At 42.7% G+C, this 20,606-nt stretch overlaps 1 long non-coding RNA gene across 1 annotated transcript; it reads left to right on the plus strand.

The window, feature by feature from the left end:
- Positions 1 to 966: 966 nt before the first annotated feature.
- LOC116657240 lies at positions 967 to 18,440 on the plus strand. Its single transcript, XR_004312310.1, has 3 exons — positions 967 to 9,068; positions 15,593 to 15,718; positions 15,930 to 18,440. It is a non-coding gene; the product is annotated as an uncharacterized LOC116657240 (long non-coding RNA).
- The last annotated feature ends 2,166 nt before the right edge of the window (positions 18,441 to 20,606 follow it).

Raw genomic sequence — 20,606 nt, forward strand, 5'->3', positions numbered from 1 at the left:
TTGCACAGGTTAAGGGCTTAGACTCACAAGCTTCACACACGCACCTCACCCCACTACCCCCTGCCAACTTTAGGCACCAGTTCCAAGCCCAGGTTATCACTTGTGCTACTGACCAACCAGCTATAGATCAGAGGTTCCAACAACCCCCTCTTTGGGTTTAATTTGCTAGAGTGGCTCACAGAACTCAGGAAAATGGTTCACTTCTATTTACCAGTTAATTATAAAGGGATGTGATAAAGGATATAAATGAACAACCAGATGAAGAGATACATAGGGCAAGGTCTGGGAGCGTCCTGAGCACAGGAGCTCCTGTCCCTGTGGAGATGGGATGTGTCACCCTCTGGGGAGCTCTCAAAACCCCATACTATTGGGATTTCTATGGAGGCTTCATCATGTAGGCATGGTCAGTCATTCCCAGCCCTTCTTTATCAAGAGATGCTCCTATCACCTGGGCCATTACAAAGGTTTCAGGAGCCCTTTGTCAAGAACCAAGGTCAAAGACCAAATATTAGAACAAAAGATGCTTGTGGTGCTCTTATCACTTAGGAAATTACAAGGATTTCAGAGGCTCTGTGCCAGAGACCAGTATATATTATCTCCCATTCCAATTCTGAAAAGGATAAATCAGAAGGAAGAAAGGATACTAGGTCCTGAGCAAGTCCAAAACTTGGCAAGGCAAATTACATGAGATCTTAAGGCTCAAGAATAATTCTTTTTGGTTTAGTCCTCTGCCCTCCAGGATCACTGGGGTGATGGTCCCACCTTCTGGACCCACTGGCTTATCAGAACTCTGAGGGAGACTTTCTCCCAAGGTTCTGGGTGGCTCAGCCCCCATGGCTTGTGTGGAATCTGTTTGGTCTATCTGAAACCAGTGATCTCTGAATCACCTTTGGGGTTATTGTTCCCCTGTCCTGAAGAACAAGCACACTTTCACACCCTGTCTTCATTTCTCATTTCAGAACTTGAGATGCAGTCATATTGGAGGTGAAGGCTTCATTGAACATGTTAATTGTGGGGGTAGGGTGCGATTCAGTCCGTAGCAACCCCTCAGCTCCCCTGCAGTGTACCACCAGTGGTAGGACTAGGTCTGCAGCAAGCCCAGGCACTCCCAGCCTTGCTTGTCATGCACCGTGTTGATAACATCCTCATTGCTGGCCTGACCAACAAACTAGTTGACCAGTCCCTACATAAGGTCACCGATGCTATGGCACACAGGAAGGGCTGACAACCCTGGTGAAATGCAGGGACCTGCTCAAAAGTACAGTTCCTGGGGGACACCTGGGCCAGTAATCAGAGGAGGATTCCCAGTACAGTCGAACAAAAACCGCTGTCCTTGGCAGTCCCCTCCAACAAGAAAGAACTTCCATAGCTGGTAGGCCTGTTTGGCTGTTGGAGGCAACATGTGCCAAATCTGGGTGTTCTCTTGGTCCCTTATGTCAAGGTTACCTGCGAGACAGAGTCACCTCTGCATGGGGCCCCCAACAGCAGTGGACTCAGAGATTGTGCTAGGTGTGTTGGCGTGGGCCCCGTCGTTGGAGGTACACATTTTGGCAACTGACCTATGAGGATTGGAGCCTGTGGCAACAAGAGACTGCTCCCAGTGTGCATAAGCCCCTTGGGTTTTGGACCTGTGAATGCCTAAGATACACCCCCTTCAGATGGTAGCCCTGCCTGACTTTTGCCCCTAGTGGAGCACTGTATGTGACCAAGCACTCCAAGCACTCCAAACACTGTGACCCTAAGACCAGAGCTACCCATCCTCACGTGAGTACTCACTTACCCTACTAATAAGATAGGAGCCTCTCAGCAGAGTGCTGTCACTGAGTGGAAATATTATATCCAGGATCAAGGAATCCCTGAGAGGGATTCCAGGGGGTCAGCCGACTCCAAGAGGTAGCTGTCTTGCCAGAGGGGGCTGAACAGCCCGTTGGGGACACTCTCGCCACTCCCTCGTCGAAGTGCAGCCCACGGCTCAAAGATGTTCCAGCTGATGGTACAGTATGTGCGTTGTATTTTTTTGAGTTGTCCGGTCAGATGCAGTCAGAAGGGCAGACAGAGGAGAGGCACAGAGGAAAAAAAGACCCAAACTTGATTATACTCTAGAGACAGGAGATGTGGCACTCCACGCAGGACCACATGACAAAGCCACCAGAGTGGGGAGGAGGCAGGAGTGACGGGAAGGTTTAGGTCATGGCCTTTATAGCAGGTTTCAAGAGAAGGGCCGAGGAAGGTTTTATAGGTTTGGGGTTGTAGGGGTGATCCCTAGTTGCCTAGTACCTGGAGCAAGGATGATTAAGGCAGAGGAATATTGTCTCCTGGGGTGTATGAGCCCATAGAGGAAGTAAGCCCTGGACTGGTTAAATTGCATATCAAAGACATGCCTCTGACCACGCCCTTTGCTATCTCTAAGAATTGGCTGGCCCTAGGAAGAGCCGTCTCTCCCAGCCACAGTGGTTTTTTTAGGGTGTCAGACAGCATACAGAAAATTTTAACATATTTAAATACAATCAGCTCTCTGGTGTTTGGCATCATGTTAAGGAAACTTTGGGGTGATGATAATGGAGATGTTTAGAGAGTAGGGCATAAGTAGCCCTAAACAGCATAGAAAAGATTTTATTCTGAGAGTAGAATAGAGAAACACAGAATTACAAGGAATCTCTGTAGGCCAGCCCATAACTAAGTTTCCCATTTTTATGGCATTAGCCAAGAAAAATCTATCCAAAATTTTGGGGGTCTCTAACAATATCTTGGTGGAATTGAAAAGTGTGTTAGAAACGTGCTCATGTCAAGGTGGCAGGTCCAGCAGGTATGTTGCTGGAGGGTATGAAATCATAAGCTGGTAAAATGTGTGTGAGGATGACTGGTATAGTAATGTAACCAAGTGGAAGGAGTGGCTGTGGTGGCCCGGGTCAGGGACGCATAGCAGAAGGTCGGGAAGGAAAACCGGAGGAGAGTAGTAGGGGAAGGCACCGGGGAGTGAGTGAGCCTCCTCCCAAGGGTCAAAGGGTCATCGATACAAAGCAGGCATCTCCCAGGGAAAGCAGTCATCTCCATTAATTTTTAGAATGGCACAGATAGTATTAACCTCTATCCGGTATCCCTTTATGCATGGGAGTGGAGGGGTGTACATTCTAGCAGGGTTCCAGGAATAAACCAAGACCCTGGGCTAAGCAGACAGCAGGCACACAAATATAATAGAATCCCTGATATCAAAGGAAGAAAAGCAAAAAATGTCCTGTATCCAATTTGTGCTTTAGGAGAAGCAGTCCATGGGCATTGGTCAGGTAGAGCTCTTACTGTCCAGGGTCAAGTTGCCTGTGGTGCAGGGGGCAAAGTCAACCTTCAGTGGCCATGTCTTGAGCTGGAGTGATGTCATCTGAGGTGATGTCATCCCCAGTGGTGAGTTCCCCTGGTTGGACAGTGTCATCTAGGATATGGGACTGGGGTTCCTTTGCAACTGAATACCCACTCGAGTTGACGCAGGTCTTGGCATTTGCCATGTCTGACTGGATCCCCACTATAACTAATTTGAACCCTAGTGTTGATGAAGCCCATAAAGTTTTGCCAGTCGGTGCATTTCAGTCTATGTTAAAGTTAATTTAGAACCTATGAGGTACAGTGCAAAAGCCAATCAGTACCCTTTTTATTTTTTGTTATACAGATTTTTTTTTTAGTATGTAAGTATTGGATTTTCAGTTGGGTTAAATATGGAATTTTGTTTTAATTCGTTTCTATTGTATATACATACACACAATTTGTCTATTATATATTTATATTAAAATATATGTCTACATAATTAATTTGTTAGAAATTTTTGATATTTTTGACAACTCCCCCAAATCAAATTTTAAATGGAGTGTTTTACCCTCAAACTAACTTTGAGATTTCCCAAAGGGCCCCTAAAAAATCATCATCAATATTGTCTTATATGATACAAAACACAACAGGTGTTATATGTATTACTAACACTAGACAACAAAAAGGAAAACAGTGTGAAAAGGAAATTCATATTTATTTACAGGTAATTATACCTGTAAATTCACTTATAACAAAGAAGCAACCATATGATTGCTTTGTGGTAGCCTAACCTATACACTAATGAATGAATCATTATAAAATTTTTATGGCATACAGTATTATAGTCATATTCATAATGCAGTATTGGAAACATTGTTACTTAAAAAAAACACTTACCTATGGTAATTGGCTGATTCTCATTTTCTCCAGTTATGAGAGAGAGAGTGGGGGGCATATGTAATTCTTTGAAAGTGAAGTAATAAAACAAGAAAACTAACACATTATTAATTTTGTATTAAATATCACTCACCTTATGCCTATGTAAGGTTAAGCTGTCCACTTCAATACAAGTCTTGCAAATGATATTCTGCACAATGAATACTTAGATGATGATGATGATGATGATGACACAAAAATGCCTCACACAGTCCTTGCCATACAGTTATTAGACTTTCACATGAAGACACACACATACAACCTGATAAGCTGATTAACCATGTGGCATGATTACTTACTATTCACTAAGTGGAAGCAGATCATCATAAAGGTCTTCATTCATTCCTCACCCTAAGGTGCACGTTGAGTAGGCTGAGGAGGAGGTGGCGGTGGAGGAGGGTTTGGTCTTGCTGTCTCGGAGATGACAGTGGCGGAAGTTTGAGGGGGTGGAAGGAGAGGCAAGAGGGGCAGGCACACTTGGTGTAACTTTACAGAAATATATGTAATTCCTGTCTGACTTTTTTGCTTTTTCATTTCCCAAAAAGTGTTTCTAGACGGAACCAATTCTTCTCCCACTGTTTTCTTTAGTTTCAGTGCCCGTATCACAGAAGGGTCCATGTTATAAAGGAAGTCAAAAGCAGTCTTGGATAATCAGAATCTGCTGCCAGATTGTCTAATGTCAATTTGTTTTCTGGTACTGCTTTTTTTGTCTCCCTCCTCATCATCTGGCACTGGTTTGGAAGCACTCATATCATCAAGTCTTCTGTTAATTCCTCTGGTGTGGTGTCCATTAGCTCTTGAATTTCTCCCAGACCCTTATCTTGAAACTCTTCACCCACACCCTACTTTGTGTGTGTGTGTGTGCGCGTGCCATATCCACAATCTCTTTCATGATTTCCTTGATTGGCTTTGTTATAAATCCTGGGAAATCATGCATGACATCCTGACACAGTTTTCTCCAGCAGGAATTTTTTTTTTAAAGGCATGATGGCTTTCACAGTTTTTTCTGCCTTAATAACAATGACATCTTCATTGGTGTAGTCCTCCCAGACTTTCATGATGTTCTTTTGGGGTTCTCTTCCATAGCATTGACAATCCTTTCCATAGAGTATTGTGTGTGATGAGACTTAAAGGTTCTTTTGACCTCCTGATTTGGGGCTGAATTAGAGACATTGTGTATGGGGGCAAAAATGTCATTTTGATGCCTGCAATGTTGAACTCATGGGGTTCTGGGTGGCCAGGGGCATTGCCTGATATCAAAAGAACTTTTTTTAAAAAAAGAACCTTACTGGCAGGGTACTTCCTGCCTTTAGGAACAAAGCATCGATGGAACCAATCCAAAAATAGATTGGAAGCTGTTTATTTTTTCCCTTGAAGGCTCAGCAGTTAGCAGATTTACAGTTAACGGAAATCCTGATCATAAACCTGACTGCATTTGTACAAAACGGTAGAATTAGCCTATCTCTTCCTGCCTTAAAGCCTGGTGTTTGCTTCTCTATCTTACCAATAAATGTCATTTGTAGCACCCCCCCCCCCCCCCGCCAGAATAGGGCACTTTCATTTACATTAAAAACCTGTTCAGGCAGATATCTTTTCTCCTCAGTGATTTTCATAACGGCACCTGGGAACTTGTCTGCTATCTCTTGGTTGCCAGAAGCTGCTTCTCTTGTTACCTTGACAGTTTTAAAGCCAAACTTCTTTCTAAAATTATCAAACCATCCTTTGCTGACATTAAATTCTCTAGCTTTAGATTTTTCACCTTCCTTTCACTTTAAGTGGTTACGTAATGGCTACACATTTTCTTGAATCACATTAGAATCTATAGTTACACCTTTCTTAAAGCAGTCCTGCACCCACATAAAAGCTGCAGTTTCAAGATAAAAAGGTTATTTCACCAAAAAAAAGTGCAAGGTTTTCATGCTTGTGGTCATAGCTGCTGTAATGGCTTCTTGAATTTCCTTTTCTTTCTTTCTTCCTTCCTTCCTTTTTTCTTTCCTTTTTTTTTTTTTTAAACAATGGTCCTTATGCTGGATTCATTTATCTTGAAATAGTGGGCAACCACAGCTGCAGACCTCAATCTGTGGGGCATATCAAGCAATTCAACTTTTCCTTGTAATGTCATGACTTTTCTCTGCTTTCTGGGAGCACCTCCGGCTTCAACAGTGGCACTTCATATGGGTCTCATGGTGTTGTTCAAGATTTTATGGTATTGCACTAAACACAGTGAAAAATATGCAAGAACCATGAGAGATCTCCTTTTACCATAATATGAAATTTCCTGGAGAGAGGAACTGCTTACTGGAGGATAATTAGCATCACGGGGTGTTTTAAGCAGATACTTGAAACACTTGAGCTTGCCGAAGCAACAACAGGAGGTGGCTATGAAATGATAGTAGTACGGTATGTACTATGGTTATATTTGTGAAGTGATTTAATACTGCATCTTTGTATTTGTCTGCATTTCTCTCAACTACAGTTGGTGGCATGTTGGTCTATAAGTGTTTGTGTGCTTGTTTTGATAAATTTTAGCTTTTTATAGTAGATTTGTGTATATTTTATGGTAGTAAATGATAAAATAGACTAGAATCTACATATATTTTTAGTTTGTGATGTTCTTCAAATTATCGCAAATCTCCAAAATATTTTCCAATATGGTTACTGGAAAAAATTGCATATTAGTGGACCAGCAGAGTTCATACCTGTGTTGTTCAAGGGTCAACTGTACATCAAATGGTCTCACTGTGCTTGGAGAAAGAGACACTAAATGAAAAAATGAAATAAACAGCAAAAACAGTTTTTTCATTAACCTGATATCATAACCTTCAAGTTTCACAATGAGTTTCACAATGAGACAGAACAGCTTAAACCTGATAGTGACTAATAGTGGTGCTAATACCAAAACGAGAGAATTGTTAAAGTAATCAAACAGAGAGGGCATTGGATTGAGATGGCTCTCAAGCCTTGGACTATGATGACAAATTGAAATTATAATGGACTATAATTATATAGTTCAGGCACAAAAATGGAATTGGGTGGCAACTGAGGATCTGGTCTCAGACACTTCCCTGCATCACTGAGAACCTGAACCAAACCCAAGACACTGATGTCTGCAAGCTGCAACCTTATGCTCTCCAGGTTCCCCCTTGTAGCTATGCAACCATTTCAGACCCCAACCAACCCTTACTTAACAAGCTCCCTTACTTCTTGCCAGCTCCAATTATTATTCAAGACAAATGGTGGCCTTGCTGTTTTTGCTTTTATAAGCCTCCCCCATTTTGTAGTCCAGTGAAACACAATTCAAGTGCTTCTTGAGTCTGTCTCCCAGGCTGTAGTCCTAACAAACTCCAAATAAACACCTCTGTATTTCAATCAGCTCTCCATTTCTGGAATTTTGGTTGACACCTATATAAGCAAACGAATTGAAACCAGAGTTAGTCCTTCAAAGTTAAGAAAAACCACCAATCACAAACAACCCGCTGGACTTTACCAGATAAATGCTACCACTTCAGCTACAGCCGATCAAGCAATTTCCTTGCTTTTCTTCCTTGTCATCTATAAAAATCTTGCACCTAGCTTCTGTTGGTGGAGTGTTCCTAACTACTTCCATGTTAGTGCTGCCTGATTTGAATTGACATTTGCTCAAATAAACTCTAAAAACTTCTTCTTTTTTTTTTTTTTTAGTTTTTTTTGGGGGGGGGGGAGGTAATTAAGTTTATTTATTTATTTACTTTTTAGAGGAGGTACTGGTGGTTGAACCCATGACCTTGTGCATGCTAAGCATGTGCTCTACTACTTTGAGCTATACCCTCCCCTCTAAAAACTTTTAATATCTCAATTTATCTTTTAACAGTACCAAGTGTTAGTGATATTAAAGGGACATGGAAATGGTCGTGCACTATTAGTGGAAATAGGCTGAGTATTCTAGTGAGAAATCTGGCATTGCTTGGAGAATGGCCTGAACACTCAAGTTGAACATGTGAAGATAAAAATCAGAATTGGTCCCTTTCATCCAGGAGCCTTCAAGCCAGCAAGGGGCTAAGATCTATAAAAACATAAATAACTCTGGTCTAGGCTGAATGTAAAAAGTGTCACAAGAGAAAAGACCTATAACCTGGCTTAGATTCAGAGAATATTCATTTATTTATTCAACAAGTATTTATTGAGCATCTGCTATGTACCAAGTGCTGTTCTAAGTACGTGGTGTGCGGCTGAAGCACAGACTCCATCTTGTCAGCTCCATCTAAGTTCCACAGTCTCCTTCCTGCACGACTGAATTGTAGCCTACTCTCAAGAAATGGGCCCAAACCAGGTAACTTTCCTATCAACTCTTACCCTTGCCTTCATCTGATATGAGAACTGGAAGAATGCCTTTTGCTGACACAGGTGGTTAATGATCTGTGAGGAATAATGTTCATGAGACATTCCTGTTCTGTTGGTATGGATGTGCTTCTCCCTTGTAGTTCAGATCCCTTCTCTAGCTTTGGCCCGATTTGTTACCAAGGTTGCTGCTCCAGAATCATACCCCTGCCCATTGCCCCCACCCCCACCTCAAATAGAAACCAATTACACTTATCTAAGTTTCAGGAGGAAGCTGCAAAGAGAAAAAAAAACAAAAACTGGTTAGAACCATCTAGGCTCAAGATGGTGGAAGATTTGACCTCCGGTAGACCTTGAGCCTTGTTACACGCTCATTGTAATGCATTAGCTGCTAAATGACACACCCACCAGCGCCATGACAGTTGACAAATGCCATGACAACAACTGGAAAAGCCCATAGAAAGACTGAAAAGGAGTGTTGAGTCAGTTCCAGCTCCAAACCACACCCCTGTTCTCAGGTAAGGGATAAATATTCCTCTCACTCTTTTCAGTTCCCTCCCTTTTACCTTGATCCTCCTATATATTTGGTGTCTATACCCAAATTGGGCTGAGAAGTTGATTTGTGAAGTAGGTTCCTGCTCCACTCTTGGGCCGTTGGATAAAGCTTGTGCTGTTCCAGTCTCAGCATTGGTTTCATTGTTGGCTGCATGAATGTGATCACAAAAAGAACCTCCCTGGTCAAGACAAAAGGTCTCAGCCCAGTATAGGGGACCTAGGCTTGAGTCCACCCCACCAATTTGGTAACACTTTGAATCCCACTGTACCCCTTTTGGTGCTGAGTGCAGCTGCTAATGTCTCTGGATCTCCATCTGCCGGATCTTCCTGTGTGCTAGTTACTCACAATATGCTTCATAATTGCACTTTATATAGAGAGTTGTGTCGACTGAAATAAATGTGCAGCCTAAAAGTTGAGTTATGTTTTATTTGGCAGGAGGACTCAAGCCTAGATGACAGCCTCTCAGATCTCTCTGAGGGACTGCTCCAAAGAGGTAGGGGAGGAGCTAGGATATATGGGAGCGTTACAGCAAAGACCAGGTAGTTGGAACAATAAAAAATTACTTGTTATCTAAAGAAAACCAGGCATCTCAAGTTAAAGAATCTAGTGCTTTTCTGTGCATGGGAGGAAGCAAACATTTGGGCTCATTGAACTCATTCCTTTGACAAGCATCTAGCTATCTAGGGCCAGTATCTTGTCCTTTCTTATTCTGAGTCCCCTCAGAGTGCACCATTGTGAGTGGCTGCAGAGGCTGGGCTGCAGGCTTGTCTTCACTGGGGGGTGGTGACAGCTGCTGATGTCTTGATGGTTTCAGCATTCTTTGTTTACTGAAATGGTTTGCAGTATTTTTTGTTCACAGTTACCTGTTTCATTTTTTGGTCTCAAAGTTCCTTCTCAGTTCAGACATTATCATTCTATATCTCTGCTGTCTAACATTTGGGTAGAGCAATAAACAAACAAACAAACAAAGATTTCATAATTTCTATGCCTATGGCCTGACCCAAAGATAGACAGATCCCCCACCCAATACCAATAGATTTTCAACTTCCAATGAGAGCCTTCCTGATCCTGTCTCTACACCTGCAAGTGGAGGCATACAATTCTCTCTTTGGAGGAAGATGGGGAAGGGCTTAAAGGGGTAAGGGATGGGGGAGCGGTGTGTGTGAATTCCCAGCAAGGGAAGGGGGTGCTTAATTCCATTTTAAGTCCTTTTTAGTACTACTTAAAGTATCAGTATTTTTAAAATATAAATTAGAAAGTAATTTAGAAATGTATTTATAAGCATCACCTTGTAAAACAGCAAACACATTTTTGATTTCCTGTTCCCCCGACTCCCCCGAAAGAGGGACTCAGAGTTTGTGGCCAGAAGAGAAAATCCCATCAGGACAGTTTTCTCTCTGTCACTCGGTCACAGCTGGTTCTCAGTTTTACATTCTTATCTTTCGTCACTAGTCACAGTCCAGATCCCCACCACAACTTGCCATACCCAAATTTATCTCTTCATATTTCAAAATAGGAGGAAAAAAAACTAGGGGGAACTTTTCCCTTTGTTTTTCAAAGTCAGAAAGCTGATGCATTTTAAATTCAATAACAAGCAAATGAACAAAAACCTTCAGCAGGTAGCTTTGCAAGCAGCAAGGAATCAGGGTAAGAGGAAGGATCCTGTACTCCCAGGTTCTCAACATTGGGCTGCACATAGGAGCCATCTAGGGAGTTAAAGAAATAGGAAACCTGGGTCCCCCCCACAAGGATTTGCATTTAATTGACATAGGTCGTGGACTCATCAAAAGATCTCCAGGAGATTATAGTGTGCAGCAAAAATTAAGAGTCAGTGATTTACAGTCACAGTCCTTTGCTACTTAAAGCCTGACACAGGAACACAACATGGGCAAACCTGTGAGTTTGTCAGGAACAGTCTTTGCCCCTTCTCAGGCCTCCTGAATTAGAATCTGCAGTTTAACCAGTTAAACCAGTTTAACCCCAAGTAATTTGTATTTACATGCACATTAAAGTTGGAGAAGCTCTGTGTAGGGCTCCTGCCAAGCAAAGCGGCCCGGTTTGAAAGGAGGTAACACACTCAGGAAACGGAGCTCACGAGAACAGTCCTCCTAACCAGAGGAAGGAAGAGATCTCCTTACTACAGGCTCTGTGCTGTGGGTCTCAGAGAAATCAGGTCCTAGCAGGCGTAGGCTGAGCTTCAGGAAGCTAGGCATAACAGAGAAGAGCAAAGAGGCTGCTCCTGCAGCTTTGCAAACCCTGGGAGGGACAGATCTGATGGATCTGTCTGACCACACCGCTCTAGGAGCTGTCATGTTGCATAAGCACACCCCAAACACAGCCTGCTCAAGCTTCTCTGTGACGGGAATTGTTTTCCTCTCAAACAGACAAAACTCACAACTCATTCCTGTGGGTGGTTATGAATGTTCAGTCGCCCCCAGCCCCATCCCTATGGAGACAAGTTACCAGGAACATTATTTGTCAAACAATAATTAGTACTGTTGACTGAAATAAATGCACAGCCCTAAAGTTGAGAGTTATGTTTTGTTTGGCAGGAGCCGGGTTGACAGCCTCTCAGATCACTCTGAGGGACTGCTCCAAAGAGGTAGGGGAGGAGCTAGGATATATATAGGAGCTTTACAACAAAGACCAGGTAGTTGGAACAATAAAAGATTACTTGTTATCTAAAGAAAACCAGGCATCTCAAGTTAAAGAATCTAGTGCTTTTCTGTGCATGGGAGGAAGCAAACATTTGGGCTCATTGAACTCATTCCTTTGACAAGCATCTAGCTATCTAGGGCCAGTATCTTGTCCTTTCTTATTCTGAGTCCCCTCAGAGTGCACCATTGTGAGTGGCTGCAGAGGCTGGGCTGCAGGCTTGTCTTCACTGGGGGGTGGTGACAGCTGCTGATGACTTGATGGTTTCAGCATTCTTTGTTTACTGATATGGTTTGCAGTATTTTTCATTCATAGTACCAAGGCTGCAAAGAACTGTTGACTTAAAGCAAGACACACAGCAAAAGAGTTGTGAGCTTAAGTTTTATTCAGGGTCTTGCTGAGGACTAAAGCCTAGGAGAGAGCCACTCAGTTAGCTCTGAGGATCTGCTCTGAAGAGGTAGGGGAGAAGCCAGTTTACATATGATTTTTAGTTAGGAAGTGCTTGCAGTCAAGCATACATCTTGGTACATAGTTTCAGATGCATGTGTCAAAAGAAAAAGATACTGCTAATGATAAAGAACAGATGTCTCAATTTAATAGTTTTAGTGCTTTTCTATATACGGGGAGATTCAAATATCCAGAGCCATTAAAATTCTTTCTGAGATATACATCTAACTCTGTGGGTCCTGCCTATTCATGTGCATCCAAAGCACATAGCGTCTCATCCTGTTTTTGTCTTTAAATTCCTCTCAGAGTGCAACTGAAAGGGAGCAGGACCCTGTGCCTTCCCTCCCCTGCCTCTAGTTTATAAAAAAGCTGAAGTCTCCCAGCCTCCCGGAGTCACAGAAGAGCAGGCTCAAGCAGTTGATTAGGACAAGCCTGCAGGCACTGGGAGATGGCGAGGGCTCTGACCACCTATCTCAACGATTAAGATGACTGCTTTATTTCCCTACAACACTTTCATGGATAAACAATCTTTGGAGATTTGGGGGGGGGGGCGGGGGGAGGATGCTGGGTGCACTAGATTGCAGCCATTCTGATTGAAAGCAACTTTCCTTTTTGTTACCAAGGCTATTTCCCCCAGGATCATACCCCTGCCCCTCCCTCAAATAGAAAACAATTACTCTTATCTAAGTCTCAGGAGGCAGCTGCAGAGAAGAAACAAGAACTGCTTAGAACCCTATGGAGTCCAAGATGGTGGAGGAGTTGACTTCCAGTGGACCTTGAGCCTCATTATACACTCATTGTAATATATTAGCATGCTAAGTGACACACTCATCAGCACCATGACAGTTGATGATTGCAATGACAACAACCAGAATAGCCCATACAAGGACTCATTGGCTCCATCACACTCAGAATGAGGACATGATGGTGGAAGCCTCTCATCAAAGTCCATGAGGCCCTATTCCTGGGCCAGAGCTGTCTTTGCTGGCCATCTTGGCTGACTGCTTCTCATTCGAGCACCTCTTCCTCACTCAAGTGCTTTTTTTCCTTCCCTTCTCTTCTGCTTGAGCACTTTCCTTCAATTTCCCCTTCTGAGCAATAAAGCAGCTGTTCACTTTGTCCCTCTGCCTCTGCTGTGTGAATTCTTTCACAGCAGGCAGCAAGAACCCACACTTTGGTGGGCTTCCTAATTTAGGGGTCCCTCCATCTGCTAACACAACTGTTGGTCAGCAACTGCAGTGGGTTACAACTTAACCCTGTAGAATCGGGTGGTTAGCAGCGCTCTTTGTCTTAGTGATCCTAATTTTTCTGTGTCTGCAGAACAAAGAGCTCTATTTGGGGTCTTGGGAACTGCAATTTGAGAGACAGATTTGAGTAAAACTGAAAGAGCATTCTAGGGAAGAGAAAGAATCAAGGGTAGAAGCTACAAGGTTGTTAAGTTGTCTTGCAAGAATTATGATTGGCTCTAATGCAGAAAGGAAATATTTGCCCTTAAGGGATAGGCTATGATGAGTTATTTAGGGTAAGGGTTCGATAAGTATCTTGGGTTTCTGGAATATTGTGCAGATGTACTGGATGCTTGCCTCAAATCAGTAAGTGGTCAAAAGTTCAGATTCCATCCTGGCAGAGACAAGCATAAGTCTCACTCCTTCAATGGCCTCCTGGCTCCATTTGAGAGCGCTCTCTCAGCAATACCGACTCCATTTTTATTTTCCTTTCACATATTTCAAAACGAAATTAATGGACACATTACTCATAGATGAGCAAGCAGTCTCTATTTTCCATTTAGGGTGTGTTGGATATTTTCCAGCCCTTCCCCTCCTCCGTATTGACTCTTGGTTCTTCTCAATCCTGCCTTAAGACTTGGGAAATTGACCTTCAACTGCCCTCTAGCTTCCAGTTGTGTTGGGCCAGTGGTGGGTCCTGGCGGGAGATCAGATGGAGAGTCAACTTCAGGATACTTATTCCCCCAGCTTACTCTGTGCTGGACCATGGGGTTCGGGGTGTCCTTAAACTGAAGGCCACAGCTTTGGTCAGGCAGCCTGAATCTAGAGGTGGTAGTAGCTTCCTGTTAAAAAACAAAATTCAACTGAGTAAATTTTTAAAATCTTGTTGGCTTTATTCAACAATTCATGAATCAGGCAGTCTCCAACCCAGCAGATGGAAAGGAGCTCTGAGGAGCTGTACAAAATGAAAGACTTTTATAGGCAGAAAGGAAGAACAAGGAAATTATACAAGGCAAAGAAGTGGGTTGGTTATAAGTTTACATTTCTGTAGGGAGGGAATGGCAGGGGTCTAGCAGGCAGATTACCTTACTAATCAGGTGATTCCTGATCAATTGGCTTAAGAGTCCATTTCTGGGAGAGGCAAAACTGTCATTAAGTCTCAGTTTGGTGAAATGGAGCCTGGCATAAGGGACCCCATTTTGAGCCTGTTGCTTTGTTTTTAACATTTCAAATATTGCTAGGTTTGGGGTTTCATACCACCTCATGTCCCATTTCCTTAGCAATTATGCTTTTTATATATGAGCCTTTGACATCTCCTCAGTTATGCTGCTTTAATGTGCTGTTGGTTTCTATTCCACCTCAGCAAAAGCTCTCTGGTGCCAGGGCTCATTCTCTGTTTCTATCCTTGGTGACTGTGGCATTGAAAAACAATGTGGAGTGGTTCAGATGGGTGCAGCAGAGCCTCAGGATGCAGACAAGCATCCTTCCTATTTAGAGATCAGTTGGCAACATGCTGAGGCCAGCCACTAGGTAGCATGTACCAGAGGGCAACCAGGACAGCTGCCTGGCCCTTTGGCACCGCAGCTTGTAGCATGTCCTCCAATGGCAGCAGATGGGCTCACACCCTCCAGGTTCCCTGGTTCTGTTGATAGAAGTCATTTGCTCCTATGGAGACTGGGAGTCTCCTCATGCAGCCTCAGCTCTTCTTCAACAGCCTCTCTGCCCCCAAACCTACTCCTCCCAGATTCTACATATTGGCAAATATCACCATTTTTCACCCACTAGGTGAGCCTTGTTAGAACTTTTAAAGTTTTAAAGATAAGACAACAGACCCAAAATAGAGTCACTCATGCTAAGCCCCAAATCAACAAAATAAACCTTAACTTAAAGTTTTGGCTCTGCCAGAAATAGAATTTAAAACAGTCCATCAGAAGTTTCCCGATCAGCATTTGTTAGGTAATCTGTCTGATAAACCTCTGCCCTCCTTTATAAGGAAAGTAATTTGCAACAACCAATCTTTTTGCCTATGAAATCTCTTGCCTTGTAGTATAACTCTTCGGCGCTCATTTCTATCTCCTGGATTGGATGTTGACTGATGCATGAATTGCTGAATTAAAGTCAATGAGAGCTTTAAAATTTACTTCATTGAATTTTGCAGTTTTGGTGATGAGGATGGGACCCAAGGACATCTATTAACATCCTCAAGGACGATGGGAAACACAGGCATTAGCACCCACTGAACACTTTAGTCCTCTGTCTTTCTCGCTGCTTCCAAAGGCCATGGGTGAGTTTCTCTCAGATCTGAGTTCTGCTTCCTTTGCATCTGAGCTTGCTGCTCTCATTGGTTTTCTAGTCCAGGGTTAACAGGGCAGTCTGGACTGACAGGAGGCTTTAAGAGAATGCCAGTCCTTAACTCTTGGTCAGTCCACAGTACCATATATTTCTTTCTTTTTAAAGTCCTATTTATTTATTTATTTATTTATTTATTTATTTAGGTACTGAAAATTGAACCCAGGATCTCATGCATGCTAAGCACGTGCTGTACCACTGAGCTATTCCCACCACCACCACCACCGCAGTACCATTTCTGTGGTTATTGCTGACATCCACAGTTCTATTTTCTCCTCAGTTATTGTTGGTTTTGGCTAATGTGCATATAGGGTAAAATAATGATAGATCTATTGTTAATGGGAGTCTTGGAAGGCAAAGATGCAAAAGATGGTAAAAGCTGTTTGAGTTTGCTATTTAAATTGAAGAATCCCACGCTAGGATACATTGGTTAAGAAAGATCAGCACTAGGACACCCACCAACCTCAAGAAAATGTTTGTGCAATGAGATGCCCTGTAAAACATAAAACACCACAAAATCCCCAACCCAGTGGCACATCTTTGTTAGGTATTAATTTGATTCCAAGAGACCCAGGGCTTCACTAAAGAAAAAAGGCCCTCAAATTCACCACCTAACCTGCAACATTCTTAATCCCGCAACGTTGCTACCCTCGCCTGATGATGGCAAACCCCGTGACCGAGAGACAAGAAGGTCCAATTTCGTGACACTACATCTGGAGTTACAAGATGCTCCTTTGACTAATCCTGACTTAATTTTGTTTGTTGATAGGTCATACCATAAAAATGAGAAAGGGAATTTCTAAGAGGGCTATTCTGTTACTACCCAATATGAACTACTTCAGGGGGGAAACCTCCTGCAAACCAGTTACCAGGATAAATTGTTAATATTTATACTGACAGCTAGTATGCCTTGATTTTTGGATGTTATGGAATAAAGGAGTTTTCTCACACCCACTGGGGCTCCAATAAAAAATGGACAGCAAGTAAATGATCTTCTTGCTGCTACTCTATTACTCTCTGAAATTGCTGTTATCAAAATTGAAGCTCATACCAAGAGGACTGAAACTGAGTATCAGGGAAATACCCTAGCTGACTTTCATGCAAAGGCAGCAGCAACAGAAGCTGTAAAGGTTGTGGCAGATGTGGTTGAAGTCCATTCTCCTTCTGCAAAAATGACCCATCATTGCCAGACTTTGCCTTTTATCATCCTGAGGTCCTTGCCACTCGGCAACACTCTGTTCCTGAATCAGAGAAATCCCAATGGACAAACAATGGTTGTAAATTCAATGAAGTCAGAGCTATGGGAGACCCACTTGATTCTGGCCACTCGATTCTCCCCAATTCCTTGGAAAACCCATCTTGCATTTATCCACACACCATTGTACAGCTAAGATGACTCAAATTACCAAAAAAAAAATTGATGTGGAAACTTCTATAAAATTGCAAAAGGCATTAACCACCAACATCTGACCTGTTAGGTCCATAATCCTGTAAAAACAATTTTTACTTCTGGAGTCCTCAAACCTCCTCTCTCTGGACCATTTGAGCACCTGCAACTGAACTTCATTCAGCTGACACCTAGCATGGGTTACCAATATGTTCTTGTAATTTTATGTATGTTTTCTAGATGGGTTAAAGCTTCCCCTTGCTGCAAGGTTCATGACCTCACAGTGACAAAGAAACTGTTGGAAAATGCGTTTTCTTCCACACCCAGCACTCACTTCACTGGGAAAATCATATGAGCTTTAACTAAAGCCTTGCAAACTTCTCAGAATTTTCAGTGTCCCAATCACCCTCAACCATCAGGCAAGGTTAAAAGAATGAATAGAATTGTCAAACTCAAAACCTCTAAACTTGCTGAAACTACCGGACTCCCTTGGCCTAAGGTATTGCCTCTGGCCTTGCTGACTGCTTGCAGTACCCTCTCTGGAAGCATAAACTCACTCTGTATGAAATAATCACCAGTAGACCAGTGTCTCTTGGTAAAGAACTTTCTGCCGACACCTTGTTATTTCACACTAATGTGACCAACTGCTGTAAGTCTTTAGTGTCTTTGGCTAAAGTCTATCATCAACAGCTTAAAGAACATCTTCTAGACCCCAATTTAAAAAAAAATCCCGTTGGTCATGGCTTGGAGTACGGCAACTGTGTATTTTGGAAAAGCCATCAGAAGCAGATGGCCCTGAAACCGTTGGAAGGGATCTTACCAAGTGTTCCTAACCACTGACACTGCTGTGAAACTCGAAGGCGTTGAACCTTGGTTACACCTCTCTCAGATGAAAAGGGATTCTCCTGACACTTGGTCCTCCTCTTGCACTGGTGACCTTGAAAGTAAGTTGACCAGGAAGCTGGTGACTTCATGTGGTAGACAGCCTCTACCCCAGATGCTAGATTGAGGCTTCACACTTAAACTAACCTCTCATGTGAAACTCTTTCTTTTTCTCTTTCTTTCACATTGACATTGGCCTGGAAAGATAATGCCATCATCCGTATCTCCCAGGCCATTGCTAAGCGGGATAATCTTTCAGACCATGTCAGGGCTGGATATCTGTGCCGGGCTGTGGGTGATCAGGCCTTGCCCAGGTTCCGAGCATCTCCAGTCCCAACAAATCCAGGGGAATCCCAAAAAGCGAGTCAGGTACTGACTTACCTGAAGACCACCACGTGGATTCCTGAACATTGAGTACCTTGGACGTTAAGTCCCCTGTTGCTTGAGTGTGGCACGAAGAAAGGGGCAGGAGGTGAGAATTCAGGTGCAAGCCAGACAGGCTCGGGATGGGAGGATATGGGCAAACGGCTCAACTAGCCGAGTAGGATGGTGCTCAAGGCTAGGAGTTCTTGGACCCGAGTCTCCTCCTGATCCCCGACAGCCCTGGCATTTTATTGAATTATAGAACACACAGGTAGGAGTTGGGGCAGGGCTGCTTGGGGATTAAAGGAATGGGGTAGTGGTGAGTTTTGATTGGTGACCTTTAAGGTGTTAGGGGTGTTTAGCACTCTAAAGGTGTGGGGCAACTGTCCATCGGCTATTTTACCTAAACTCTACTTGCTCTGGTTTTGGTGGTTAGCTAGGTGTTGCTTTTTGCAAGCAGTCTCCTTTGCTGGCCCTTTCCTAGAGCAATGCTGTACTTTTGGTTTTGCCTTGTGAGTCTAGTTTAGTTTTGGAGCAAGCTAGCCTGCTTAAGCCTTACAAGATCATGGGATTTTTTTTCATTTAAAACTTCAATCTGTCCATGATGCCAGAGACCCCTGGTCCTCCCTGTGACAAATTTTTCTTCCATTCCCAATGTCACCATAGCCACTCCCCACCCCCCACCCCCGCTTAAAAGTCACTTATAGAGTCTGATTTTTCTAGCCAGAACATCCAGGTTCCTTTCTGTCACCTTTCTCCTGTCATAACTGTATGAATTCAGACAGACAGGACTACCTTTAAAAACATCAGTGTGTTTTCACCACCCCATTCTTAAGATTATTTAAACATAAACTGCTCCTGGCCTGGAATTGCACATTTTTTTTTCCCACAAGCACTCACCTCTGCAAAGAGTTTACAACTACCTTTTACTTTAGAATAAGAAATTATTTTCCCAAATGTGATGAAAACCTAACTGATCCATGGCTTAACTGGGCAACATGAAAAATCCTGGTCACTGAATCCATTGTAAATAGTATTTTAATGGGAGTACTGTGTGTGTCCTGCAGGGTGTATTTTTGTCTGTTGTGGCTTTAAGGAAAAATATACTTTTGGGGCCTATGGTATGCTTTGATGGTTGGCCCTTAACATGATAGTGACTTTTGAGTTATCTAACTGTACCCGCATCTGCCCAGAACAAAACTGAGACATCTCACTAGTCAATTCCCGTTGTTTGCATTATTGAACCAAATTAAACTACCAGGAGCTATTCATGATTCAAAATTTGCTTCTTTTGGTAGATCCCTATTCCCTTGCATAGGACTAAGTGCAAGGCAGGTTATGATTAGGAATGGTCTTAACTGTTGAAGATATTGCAGAATCTAATGCTAATACAGTAACTGCCCAACAGGAATCCCTAAACTCTCTGGCCAGTGTTGTTCTTGATAATAGGATAGTCCTTGATTATCTTTTCACTGGACAAGGTGTCTGTGCTGTGGCCAACACCACTTGTTGCACTTGGATTAACACTTCAGGGTAAGTTGAGACTCAGCTATATGAGGTCACTGAACTAGCAACTTTGCTTAAGAAAGTGACTCTTTCAATGAATATACTTATGTTCATGTATAACTGAAAAATTGTGCTCTACACTAATTTGACACAACATTGTAAAATGACTATAACTCAATAAAAAATGTTAAAAAAAATAAAGAAAGTGACTCCTTCAACAGGGTCTTTGAGTTATTTGATTCTGATCGGTTTGGGTCTTGGGGACCATGGTTCCCAAGCACACTCCAGGCATGGGGAACTATCCTGCTTATAATAATCATAGTCGCCTCTCTGCTGTGCTGTAGTCTCTCAAAAGCTTTAAATGCATGTTTGCATCCACTAACCACCAAGCAAATGATCTCCCTAAGGTTAGAATGTCAGAAAAATAAGAGTATAAAGAGAAAAAAAATACCGTATGATATCACTCATAAAAAAAAAAAGAAAAAAAGAAGACACTAATGAACTCATCTGCAAAACAGAAACAGACTCACAGACATTGTAAATAATCTTATGGTAACCTGGGGAAAAGGGTAGGAAGGGATAAATTGGGAGTTCAAGATTTGCAAATAATAACTACTGTATATAAAAATCGATAAAAAACAAATTTCTTCTGTGTGGTACAGGGGATTATATTCAATATCTTGTA

The sequence above is a fragment of the Camelus ferus genome, chromosome 17 (assembly GCF_009834535.1).
Source record: "Camelus ferus isolate YT-003-E chromosome 17, BCGSAC_Cfer_1.0, whole genome shotgun sequence".
Classification (NCBI taxonomy): Eukaryota; Metazoa; Chordata; class Mammalia; order Artiodactyla; family Camelidae; genus Camelus; species Camelus ferus.